This window comes from Geospiza fortis, unplaced genomic scaffold (genome assembly GCF_000277835.1).
Source record: "Geospiza fortis unplaced genomic scaffold, GeoFor_1.0 scaffold192, whole genome shotgun sequence".
Taxonomy (NCBI): Eukaryota; Metazoa; Chordata; class Aves; order Passeriformes; family Thraupidae; genus Geospiza; species Geospiza fortis.
The window spans coordinates 4638521-4651299 of NW_005054315.1; positions in this window are offsets into that span (position 1 = coordinate 4638521).

Consider the following 12779-nt stretch of genomic DNA (forward strand, 5'->3'; position numbering starts at 1 on the left):
TTCTGAATATTTCAGGAAGTAGGCCATATATAATTAAAAGATGCCTATGACACTTGCAATGCTCATTGTTCCTGCAACAGCTGACAAAGAGCAGTAACCCCAAAACTACATTTTATAGTCCTGCTTTTTGCACAGCTCCTGCAACTCCTCTCTTATGAATTAATCAAGTGGAAGATTTCAGCTGTTTTCTTAAACAATTCCTGATAGGAGGATGTAAGTCACCACCTTGCCTTGTGCTAAATAGATGCAGACAGGTACAGCCTGAGCAGAGTTCAGTAGCTACTTGGAGGAAATTGTCTCTAACCTCAAGTCAGCCCTTTACTTCTGCAGAGGACATGTCAAAAACATGTTTAATTGAGAACACACTACTAGAGCTAACCACAGGCAAAACTGTAGTAACAGAGATTAACACAAGCATACTTTTAAAGCCTCTGTTGAACTAGAGCCTTAAGTGGATTCCTCACTTGGGAATGGGGAATTATTGTCAGAATACCTGCATCTCTAACAGGCCACTGGGAACTCCTTTCAAAATTGGTTCTGAAATACTCTTGTTTTCAACATCAACTCTACTTGGGAAACAATAGAATTAATTTAGAGAAATGGTTCAGAAAAACATATGGGTTGCATGTCATGTCTGGGCTCCTTCAAAACCTGTTTCCTTCCTGTATTTTCAGAAAACTCACCAATACCAAAGGGAACAGTAGTTATGAACCCCATATGCTTTGAATGCATAATACACCTATATTTTAGTCCTGACGTTGTTTGGCAAGCCCTTCTGTTTCTTAGAAAAACTAGGCTGTAAGACTTGGTGACCTCTTTGTTTATTATATTCATCCATTCAATACTGCTGACAAAGTGACTGCTTCCTTTGATGGCTTGTGATGAGCCTTGCCAAGTTAAACAAAGGACTCTCTGCTATTAATCTGCTCTTCTGATTTCTCTCTTATGAGGCTGAACCTGTTTATCAAACAACTATAATAGCTATAAATACTCCAGATTAACTCATAGTAGCACTAAAGCAAAGACAAGCTATACATTTTCAGAACAGGTGACAATTTCCAAAGAAAGAAAGACTCTCACATCTGAGTGGCTGAAGTGGCTGCACCTTCCAGCTCTGCTTCCAATTGGTCATAGCACAGATATGAACATTAAAACACACACCCAATCAAGAAACTAGCCAAATGCATCCTTTAAACATTGACAAAGAGGGAGCCTAACAATGCAACAGGTTTACAGTTTTAAGGACTGCTTACTTCTGAAAGCACCATCCTCACTGCCATGACCTGGCACAGTCTCTGTTGCATTCATGTGCAGTTCAGTACCTCTGTTCATGTTCCTTGCCAGCTGGTGGCTGGGGACATGGGGAGTTGGATTAGGCTCCCCGCAGAGGTCCCTGCCAAACACTCTGTGACTCTGTGATCTACCAGCAGTGCGCAGGGACACACTTCCCATATTCAGACCCCAACTATTCCACACAGCCTGTGAGGCACCTCAGCCCTGTTTCGGTGCTTCTTGGCAGGTGCCTGTCAAGGACCCTTTGGGCTGCTTTCATCCTACCAGGTGAGCTTGTTCCTCAGTGCACCTGGGAGTGCTGGTCCCCTGGCCCACAGCCTGGGCTAAAAACCCAGGGCATGTTGCTTCCACCTGGTAAGAAGTATTGAATGTGGATAACCCTATCATTTATTCTGAACTAATTTAGAAGGCTTTAGTGCATTAAATAAGTTCATAGTAGGAGACAATTTTAGACATTTTATTAATATGCATTGCAGCTTAGCAGAGATATGTGTAGAAGTTACAGTCTGCGTATGCCCAAATCAACTTCACTCACTTCAGTAGGAAATGAGACAATCAAAATATGATTCACTAGAAAGAAATGAGCCAGGGCCTTTCCACTGACAAACAGCAGAAAAACAGATTGATCACAAACACCCAAGAGAAAGATGTGTGTGTGTTGTATAGAAGGGGCAATAGTGCTCCCATAGCTACAGATGAACGTTTGTCTTAGCAAACCATTTTCAATCAGTAACATTTGTTATTTTTAAGGTAAAAATAGCAACATTTATTTTGAAATAAAATAGCAAAGGTTCACTGAGGCAGTGAGTTGAAGTGGGACCAAAGTTTCCTTCTTAATAGACTGACCCCTTGCTATCAACCTTCACAGGAAAATACAACTCCTGAATCAAAACATTTATATTCTTCTTTATTTGCTTTTCTTGTTGTTACAGGAGCTGCTTTGCCAGATGGTGGTTAGCAGATGAGCAGTTTCCAGTGATGTGGTTCTCTGACCTGTATTGCTGATGCACATGATATTTAAGGGCTACTGGTTCAGCAAATAACATCTGGGTGACAAATCCTTTCAGGACAGGTGACAACCCTGTCAAGAGCACCACCAAAGGATACCTGTGACAGCTGCAGCAGCAGAGGCATTTATTCCCTCCTGACTTTTCTGGGAGAATTTCAACAGGAGAGGGCGGTGCAGGCACAACTGAACGTCTCCCAGTGAATGATTACAGCCTCTTGATCGTAGGTTTCCAGGAGAGAAGCCACCCTCGGTGTCCCTTCTGGGTTCTCTGGAAGGCTGCTGTACGCCATGGCTGGAGCTTGCTCTCGACAAGTACTGATTTACAGCAGTTGTATTTTTATTAGAACTGCCTTATAAACAACATCTGCTAAGAGGAAAGAAGTTGATTTTTTTTTTTTTTTTTAGGATTTCTCCTTTTCCATTGAAATTCATAGAAGTTTTCAGAAGAACTTTCAGGAACCTACAAGAAATGGACAGCTTTGACATGAACTCTTACCTTGCCTTTTTCCCCATCCTGCCCCCCTCCACCCCAGTTTATTCATCAATTCTCTAACACTGGCAACAATCCCCTATACCATGGCCAAATTAAATGTACCAACTGATTAATATTTTCCAAACTTACTCAACATATCCTATTTCCCATGGAATATGTGTCTAAGAGCATCAGTTTCCCAGTGTCCAGATGTACAGACAAACATTAGGAGAACTTCCCATATTTTATCTGTTGCAGTAGGCACCAAAAATGAGGATCATATTTAAAATTCTCAGAAATTCCTCAGAAAAACAGAGTTGTTTTTATTTCAAGCCTTTCAGGAGGTCTGGGAGAGAAACAGTTAAAAATAAAATTATACTAAGGTCAGCAGAGGCAGCATCATGATTTCCATGTTTTCCATATTCTCCAGATATGGAATTATTTCTTCTAACAATACAGAACAAAATACTATTTAGCATGAGAAGTAAATTGAGGCTGTGTTTCATCTTTTTCCTTTGCCAACACAATGGCACTGTCAGCAATATAACCTTGAATGTCTTCATTTTCATACATTAACCCTTTGAGCCCTGCAAATTTAAGCAGTCTTTTTGCCTCACAGAAGAGAAAGTGCATTTTAAACTCCTGAAACAACGGAGAACAGAAATTTTAATTAAAGTTCTCCTTGTACACATGCACATATAACACTCCCTTTAGCAACAAAAAACCTCTTTAAAATTAAACTTATCATGCTGAAATAATTAACATAACTCCTGGGAAAAATGCATAATCTTTGCATACCAAATGCCAAAATGTCTAAATTAACTGTGTTTAATAAATATTACATTTCTCTTTGAGTACATACACTCAGTTAATCATGCACTGATAGGCAGAAAATATCTTTAAAGTGTTAGGTATTGTAACTTAAGCATTTTAAATTTGACTGATGTTCTGGTCTTTGCAGGTCCCTGAAGGGCTCAAATCTTCGGTTCTCAGGACGTGAGCCAGCTGGAATAACTTTGGAAAGAGCAGGAACCCCACATCAGCAGTGCTTTTGCACAGGTGCCAGTCTGGATGCCATCCTGCTGCTCTGGGGTGAATCCCTGAGCACCCTCATGTGCAGCACCCAGCGGCTCGGGGGTATGGACTGCTCCTCTCTTCTGGCCAGGGTGGCAGCTTCAGTGGGCATCCAAGCTGGCTTCATGAGCTCATGATTCATGAGTCCCACCAAACTAATTATTTGGTACTTTTGTCCCCAGAGCTTGGCACGAGGCTGATTGCTTATTTCAGGGTATCAACATTTTGGTCTGAAGGGAGTGAATTTACAGCAGGAAATATTGGAAGTGACGGACCCTATCTCTGTACTTTTCAGGAGCCCATTTTCAAGCCTGCCTGTTTATAACACTCACTTAAAATCAAATGTCAGCCTCTCTCAATACCCAAAAGGGTGCAGTAAAAAATTAACATCATTATTTGTTCTGTGTGCTTAGCAAAATTTAAATGTGACTCAAAAAAAACCCCAACCTTGACTGCAAAATTACACTGGTGTACGACTCTTCTGAGGTGAAGAGCAACAGAATTCAAACGTAAGAGCAACAGAATTTCATTCAGTCTCCGGTGTTTATCACCACTCCTCCACCCTGGAATCAATTACATCCAACCCCTGGTTTACAAAATACAGAATCACAGCCAGAGGATGATTCAGTTCAGCTAAGGGATGTGTTGATCCACAACATCTACTCGTTCCTGGCCTCTCCTCCCAAAATTCAAGGTGCACTTGCATCCCAGCTGCAATGCTCCTCAGCCACAACTGCTGCCCCTCTGCAAGGTCTTTTAAATGGAGACACCAGCCCTGGCCTAGCCAGTCACTTCAACAGACACATGTAATCTTTAGAATCATAAGAATAAAAGCAAGTTATGAGCATTGGTGTACCATTCAGCAGCTAAGTACGTAGCAGCTGTATTTAAAAGTAGCCAGTGAAAGCAAATTAATTATTTAGATATATTTATCGGATTTATAGGTCAGCTGAAGCTAAAGCTACTTAATTGAAATCCTGATAACAGATTGAAGCCTGTGCTCGATCCTATACTGTGAAATGCAAAGTCTTTATTAAATAAATCCATTAAGAAGGATGATAATCCCTGTGGCCTTAAATATGAATAAGGTGCAATGTAAATAATAAAAGGCAAAAATCCAATTTTCATGCAGTGAACTTTCAAATACTCCGCTGTTTCCACTAAATTACCTTTTATTCAACATATTGTAATGGCACTGAGGGCACATCAGGCTTCCTTGTAATACAGTTATTGTTCAGCATAAAAACTGGTTTTTAACTTGAAACAGAAAAGTGAAATATTTTATTTGGCTTCTCTCATATGTCAAATGACATGAAAATTGAGAACAAAAGCTTCACAGATGCAATAAAAGAGAAAATAAAGGAAAACTAAACACATGCAAACAAAAAAAAAACCCAGAATGTGAAGACAAAAGAAAGAAGCAGGGTAAATAATAGCACTTTTCCAGTTAATTTTACAGCTATTTAATACTAGGAAATAGAACAGGAAAACCATTTCAGCAACTAAACTTGACTATAAGCCAAGAGCTGTAGCACACAGCAAAGGAGGTGGAACTCGTGTGAAATGTCTGTCACACTCCTTCCAAACAGGAGGATGATGACAAGAGCTTGAGTGCATCAAGTGCCTCAAGAGCACAGTGCTCAAGTCTGGAGGAGTGTGATCACTCCCTGGTCCTGCCGTGCTGGCAGTGGGTCCCTCTGGTCCTGCTTTAACTTCTCATCCACAAAGGAAGCACTGATATTTACTGTTTTCTATGAAGGATTCTACGGAGTTAAGAAACACTAACTAAAGATTCCTGTATTTATTGAAGAACTGGAAACTGTAACAAAAGGTCAGGATTTTACTGTTATTGTTCAGAAAGAGAACGCTCATTGCAAAATATAAACAATCCATTAAAGATGAAACTATATTTGTTATGAATGTCAAATGATTTTTCCACTATAAATTTTTCTGCAAATCAAAGGAATTCCTCCAGCAAAGCTGTGATGGAGTAAAGATAAGAGAATGACTCTATTTTTATTCAATTCTATATTCAATTTGGAAGCATTACACCCAAAGAAACCTTTCAGCACAAAAATACAACTTTCCTTGTAGCATCTTCATACTGCATCACAATGTTTAAAGAATCAGTGGCAGAGATGTGCACTACTGTAACCTCATGAAACACATACACATGCATTTTACAATATTTACTTTTCACTGTCTATAGCTGTGTATTGCCACAACAGACCCCTGGCCGGGTAAGAATTAGTATTGACTCTATCATTCACAGAAGGCTGATCAATCCCTTTATTATATTATATCATTATTAAGAAACCCATAGAATTTATAGACAGCAACAATACACCTGGACATAATTGGTCCACCAATCCAAACACCATCACCACTGGCTAATTAAGAAACCACCTTTTGGTAAACAAATCTCCATAACACATTCCACATGTTCACAATAACAGGTGCAGCAAGTGACAATAAGAATTGTTTCTCATTCCTTTCTCTGATCTTCTCACAGCCTTTCCCAGAAAATCCTGGGAAGGTTGTGTGTTGCTCTCTGTGGCCAGAAAGCTGCTGCCTCAGCTGTGTCTGCCACGTCCTATTTTCTGTGCTCATTCTCTGGTCATGGAGTCACAAAATCACAGAATGGTTTGAGATGGAAGAGACCCTAAAAATCATCTAGTTCCATCCCCCCTACCAGTGGCAGGGACACCTTCTACTGACCAGATTGCTCCAGGCCCCATCCAACCTGGCCTTGAACACTTCCAGGGATGGGGCATCCACAACTTCTCAGGGAAACCTGTTCCAGTGCCTTGTCAGTCCTCACAGCAAAGAATTTGTTCCTTATATCTAATCTAAATCTACCCTCTTCCACTTAAAAGCTGTTACCTCTTGTCCTGTAACTACAGGCCCTGGTGAAAATAATCTCTATACATCTTTCTTGTAAGCCCTTTTTAGGTACTATAGGGCTGTAATAAGGTCTCCTTGGAACGTTCTCTTCTCCAGGCTGAACAAACCCAAGTCTCCCAGCCTGTCTTGCTAAGAGAAGTGTTCCAGCCTTCCTCTGGATCCCCTCTAACAGGTCCACATCTGTCTTGTATGGGGCACACCAGAGCTGGAGTACTCAAGGTGGGGTCTACTGAGAGTGAAGTAGGGTAGAATGACCTCCCTCAATCTGCTGGCCATGCTGCTTTGGGCGCAGGCCAGGACATGTCTGAACATTGTCAGCTCATGCCTAGCTTTCCAGGCACCAGTATCCTGAAGCCCTTCTAGGCACAGGGGCTCCCAGTCCATCTGTAGCCTGGTCTGTAGTGACAGAGGTGTTTGCCAGAGGGCCAGAACCTTGCACCTGGCCTGGCTGAACTCCATGAGGTTCACATGGACCCACTCCTCAAACCTGCCATGGTTCCTCTGGATGGCACACCTTCTCTCAAGCATATCAATGGCACCACTTGACACGTGTCATCAGCACATTTGCTGAGGGTGAACTCAATCCCCTGTCTATGTTATTAATGAAGATAATTAATGAACAGTACTTGTCCCAGTAAAGAACCTAAGGAACACCACATGGTGTCCAGATCTCCATTTGGACACTAGCAATTCATTTGGTCCATCTCTGCTCCAATGCTGCTCACAAAATGAATAGGGAGTGTCAAAGCTCAGAAACAGCTCTGCTACAGAGGCTGTCTGCTGCCCCACACAAAGAGGATCCTGGGACAAAGGGGTGATGGCAATGGGGCAGTGAAAAGGCCAAGGGGAGATGGCAATGGGGATACTGAGATGTTGCTGCCCAGGCAGCTGTAAGCAGCAAGGACCACCAGCAGCACGGGACATGACAGGGGCACAGAGTGGGCCATGGGGGTTTCCTGAGCTGTCACCTCCCATCAAGCCAGAGTGAAAACATCCTCCCACACCCCAATGGAAGCAAACCCCTCCACGGCCTGAATCCATGGTGATGAGGACACAGCCTCCATATGAGTCTTTTATTCCTGACAAACTTGTTTCCTTTTGCTTCTTGCACAGGCAAAGAAAGAAAATACATTAAATAAGAGGGAAAAAGCAAATCTATTCATGGCATGCAGAGCAGAAAATAGTAACACCTGACAGACCTACAGTGAAGTAATACAGCAATCCATCTGTGCAAACCATTATCTTGAACAATATTTTCACCAAGTCAATGAAGCAAAGCTATTTGAATGATGTTTCTCAAGCTCTTACTCCTAGGAAGGACACTATTGCCTTCCAGCAACACTCTCCAAAATGGTTCTACTGAGGTGCTACAATATTGCTACATACTACAGTAGTGATTTCTCACACCTCCCACCAAACAGAGTCAGAGTCCTAAAGAGCAGATCTGTCAAGTAGCAGATTACTCACATTCTTCATTAATTACTGAAAAAAGCCACAAAACCCAGAAGAGTGTATATTTAAGCTCATTCAGACAAAGCTACTAAACAGCTATGATACTGAACATTACAAGGATCAGAATCTCCTCATACTATTAATTTCTTGGGTCTGCAACTACATGACATCAAAAAATGAAATATTGCTATAGAGGCATCATTTAATGCTCTTTTAAACTCTTGAGGAGAGGGAAAAAACCCACCAAAAAAATCCCTGAAGTAACCTTTACTGTTTTACCTGAGGTTCATTCTGGTCTTTATCTGCTTGCTGCCAATGGCTCTGAGTTTACACACTAATGAGACAACTGCAGGCTGACCACAGTCTGTGCTCAGTGTTTAGCTTCTATTTATTTCACCAGCGCTGACTGATTTGGGGAATCGGCATCACTACCCACAACTCATGAGATGACTCAATCAAAGAAGCACATATTCATCAAAAGCATCAGACCAGCTGAGGAACCTCAAATCTATCCTGTTTCCTGCCATCTCTAAATTCAACTGTGAGCTCAGACTCCTTCCACTCCAGCCCCTGCAACAACAAAAAGACTCCTGAATGATAACTATGGAAAGTATAAAGGAAATACACCTCTCCTACATCCAAGATCCTAAAACAACCACCCCTCTTTCACCACAATTTTCATAACCAGATGAATTTATTCTCAAATGACCAACTTAAATAAGAAAACCCTCTCTTTTACTACGCCATGCAGGGTGGCATTCTAGCATAGAAACTACTCACTACATGAAGGGTATTGCTGAGGGAATCACAGAAGGTTAGAAGAGACCTTCAAGATTATCCAGCCAGCACCACCATAATCACCCCTAAACCATATCCCAAGTGACACATTCAGATGCCTCTTCAACACTTCCAGAGATGGTGACTCCATTCACTCCAATGCCTAACCAGTATTTCAGTGAATTTTTTTTTTCTAATATCTAATCTGAACCTCTTCTAGTGCAACTTAAGGTAATTTCCTTTCATCTCTTCACTTGAGAAAGGAAGAATTTAAACTTCTGTTTTGTATAAAACCAAACTAACAAAAAGCCAAAACATATGAACGAGGCTGGAACAAATGGAATACCTCCTGGAATTTCTGAACCTCATTTGATGAAGAACAAAGAACTACAAAGAATTGAAGAACATCAGCCATCCCCCTTCTCCTCAGTACTGTGCCCCTTTTATTGACACCTCTGTGCACCCTGAATTCTCCTCCCATGTTCACTGGCCAGAGACAGCTGCCCCTGCCTCTGTTTTCTAAGTAAGTGGTGGCCTATGTGAAGAGTGGTGGTCAAAGCAGGCTGAGTCTTGGGCGTGTTAATTCGATGACAAAGCACAAGCCCACCAACTCCTTTCTTGCTGTAGCAATGAGGAAGATGCTCATCAGCAACAGCTGATCATGTCCCTGGTGCAGCACAGGTTTCTGAGCTCAGAGAATGGGGTACAAAGACTTAGAAAGTTCAACATGGTCTCCAAGTCTTATTATTGAATACCAATCTACAATGGTGTCAGGGCAAACTCTCCCTAAATACTTCCCTCATATTTTTAAGATTAGGCTATCACACAAGCTCTACTCCCACAGGAAACTGAATGTCCAAAATGCTCCTCTCTCATTTTCTGCCCAGCCCTGTGCTGCCTTTCAGTATGACTCTACTTGGCACAGTCATTCTGTCATTAGCTACCACCAGGCATCCCCATCTCCCAGGGTCCCTGACCACTAGCACCACCAGCGACTCATGAAGCACTTAATCACCCACGTCAAAGGAGCTCAACTTCTGGGTCCTTCTCTGAGCTCATCACACAGAAAAAAAGGTGATGATGCTCATCCTGAAAGCTGGACTCTGCAATATAGGCTAGAGAGGATGTGCTGATTTGGGAGGTTAAAAATTCAACAAGCAAGAGTGAAGGCACAGGCAGGTGCCCTAGCCCACTGAAAAGTGAGGATTCATGTGGAGAAAGAGGACAGGAGAACCAGAGGCCAGCTCCTGGACAGACTGTTCCTGCACTCTCCTGACTGCTGGATGTCTTCAAATGTGATGAAGCACTGCAGTAAGGACACAATGACACAGATCCTTTGCTGGATCTTCTGTTACCACTACCAACAAAGCACTTTGCTTTTGGTATTCCTATTTTTTGTATCTTTTTAAAGGTGGGTGAAACAGCTGGGAGAGGAGATGCATTAAACAGCACAACAAACTCCCTCTAGTCCTCCAGATAATCACAGTGCTTGAGGCACCAAACCTATTTCATGCTCTCATTTATGGGCGTAGACAGGGCTTGTCTCTCTGCTCTACACACTGCACAAGGCAGCAAATTAAATGCTATATCTTGTTGGTTTGGGTTTTTTTAATACAACAGGTAAAACCAATTCTTAGCAACAGTGATTTCAACAGTACAAAACTCATATGAAATGAACATCCTAAGTGGAGAAACTGGAAAGCAAACTGGTTCTAGGAAGAAGGGAAGGGAAGGGAAGGGAAGGGAAGGGAAGGGAAGGGAAGGGAAGGGAAGGGAAGGGAAGGGAAGGGAAGGACGACTGCATATGAAATGAACATCCTAAGTGGAGAAACTGGAAAGCAAACTGGTTCTAGGAAGAAGGGAAGGGAAGGGAAGGAAGACTGGCTCCTGAACACCTTGTGGCTCTGAACACCTCTGTACTTTTTGTAGTGTGCTGCTGACAAGACAAAGGGAGGAAGACACCAACCTTCCCTTTAGCTACTTGCTTCCTGGTTTTAGAAGCCAGGGATGAAGGGGAGATGGCCATTCAACCCTAGCCATTGAGTTCTTGTTTATTAGGAAGCAGAAAATGACCTCTCCCTGGCTGAACAATATTATTGCAGATGATGAAACCTCCACAGTCCCTTCTTTAAAATGTGCTGAATTATTTTTAACAGTAGCGACCATCATGGAAGTTTACACTCAGACAGAAGTGAGACTAACTGCACATAAAAGGAAGTCCTGTGTTTATCAAAAGGACAGTTAAAACTCTAGGAAAAATGAATTTTTCCTTCTGCAATATAGATAAAAGGTAACATGCTTTCCTTTTATAAAAAATTTACTAATTTTTAGAAAGGTGTAATTGGTTCAGATTTTACACTGCTGCATGAGTGTGAAATATAAATAGTCAGATGTTTCCCACCAAGATCTAACACCATAATTACCTACACAGCAGAAGAGAATAAGCAAAAAATTTCATCTCATGGTTGTCAACTACTATTTTTACTGTATTTTATGACGTGTGTGTGTATGACTCTATTCTCCCAGGGGGGGTTTATGATTTGTTTTAGAAAGAGCATATGCAAAAGAATGAGGCTCTCCACACAAAAACTCTTGGCTGAAATGCAAGATGCTCTGGACTGAACACAAAGATGTCCTCGCCTGCCTCTTCCACAGCACTGCACTCTCCCTACACACAGCTGGCCGAGCAGCAGCAGCCCCAGCATGGATGCATCGCGCCCACTCAACATGCTACAGATCCCACTTCTGTCAGGAGAGTCTGTGCTATTTCTGTGCCTCATCTCGTGACATTTTAGCATGAAATCACAAGGAGGCTCAGCAATGAGCATCAGAAGAGCCCATCACGACTTGTCCCAGCACCCTCAAGGAACAGGCACCTTGCAGCACACCGGGACCCATTCCTCCTCCTCCTCTCCAGCCAACTCCCTGCTGCACATCCCTTCTCCCTCACACAACAAGCACAGGCCTGTGTTTTTGGGGTGCAAGAGGAGGCTGTGTGGGTGCACTCCTATGATCCCTTGAGGACATGTGTGCCCATGGACACACATCCAGAGATGCGGCTGGACCAGGCACTGCGCTGTGACACAACACACACCTGTGTCTGACAATAATGCACAGTTTACTAGATATGGACACGAGAATGCATGGAACAGGCCCACCTGACAAGAAAATATACATTCGGGGTGATAGATATACAGATAGATATAGATATATATAGTATACATACTTATATTTGAGTGTACCATGTTTACAGACAACTAAATGTAAGTTGAAGTCAATCAAAACACAATCAAAACAAAATCTTCCTTCTACTTCCTTCGACTTCACTGCATTAAATAATTACAAATTCATAAATTACTGCTGTTATTGGAAATGAAAACATATTGATTTGCTTATAAGGATGACAATATTGTAAACCTGGTACAAGCTGAAATAAAAGCATTTCAAAACACATATGAAGGCAGCCAGTAAAGAGGCAGCCTACTAAAAGCTGTTAAAGCTGTTTCAAAATTAATTTAGAAATTAAAAAGTAAATTTATAAAATCATGTCTTTTTATAGTAAGTCACAGAGGAGTATTTTATTGGAATTGGCCTGAAAGTAATCCACAAATAAACATGTTCAGTAATGTTTACTGAAATGATCACTTAGGAAGTAAATACGACAGTGCCTGTGTTTGGCTGCCTTCTTGGCTGTTGCAGGGAAGGCAATCAGGAGGCAGCACATCAAACACAGCAGTGTCCCCTTCGTTTGGTTAGGGCCATAATATCTTAACCCAAAGGTCCATCCACTACTGCACA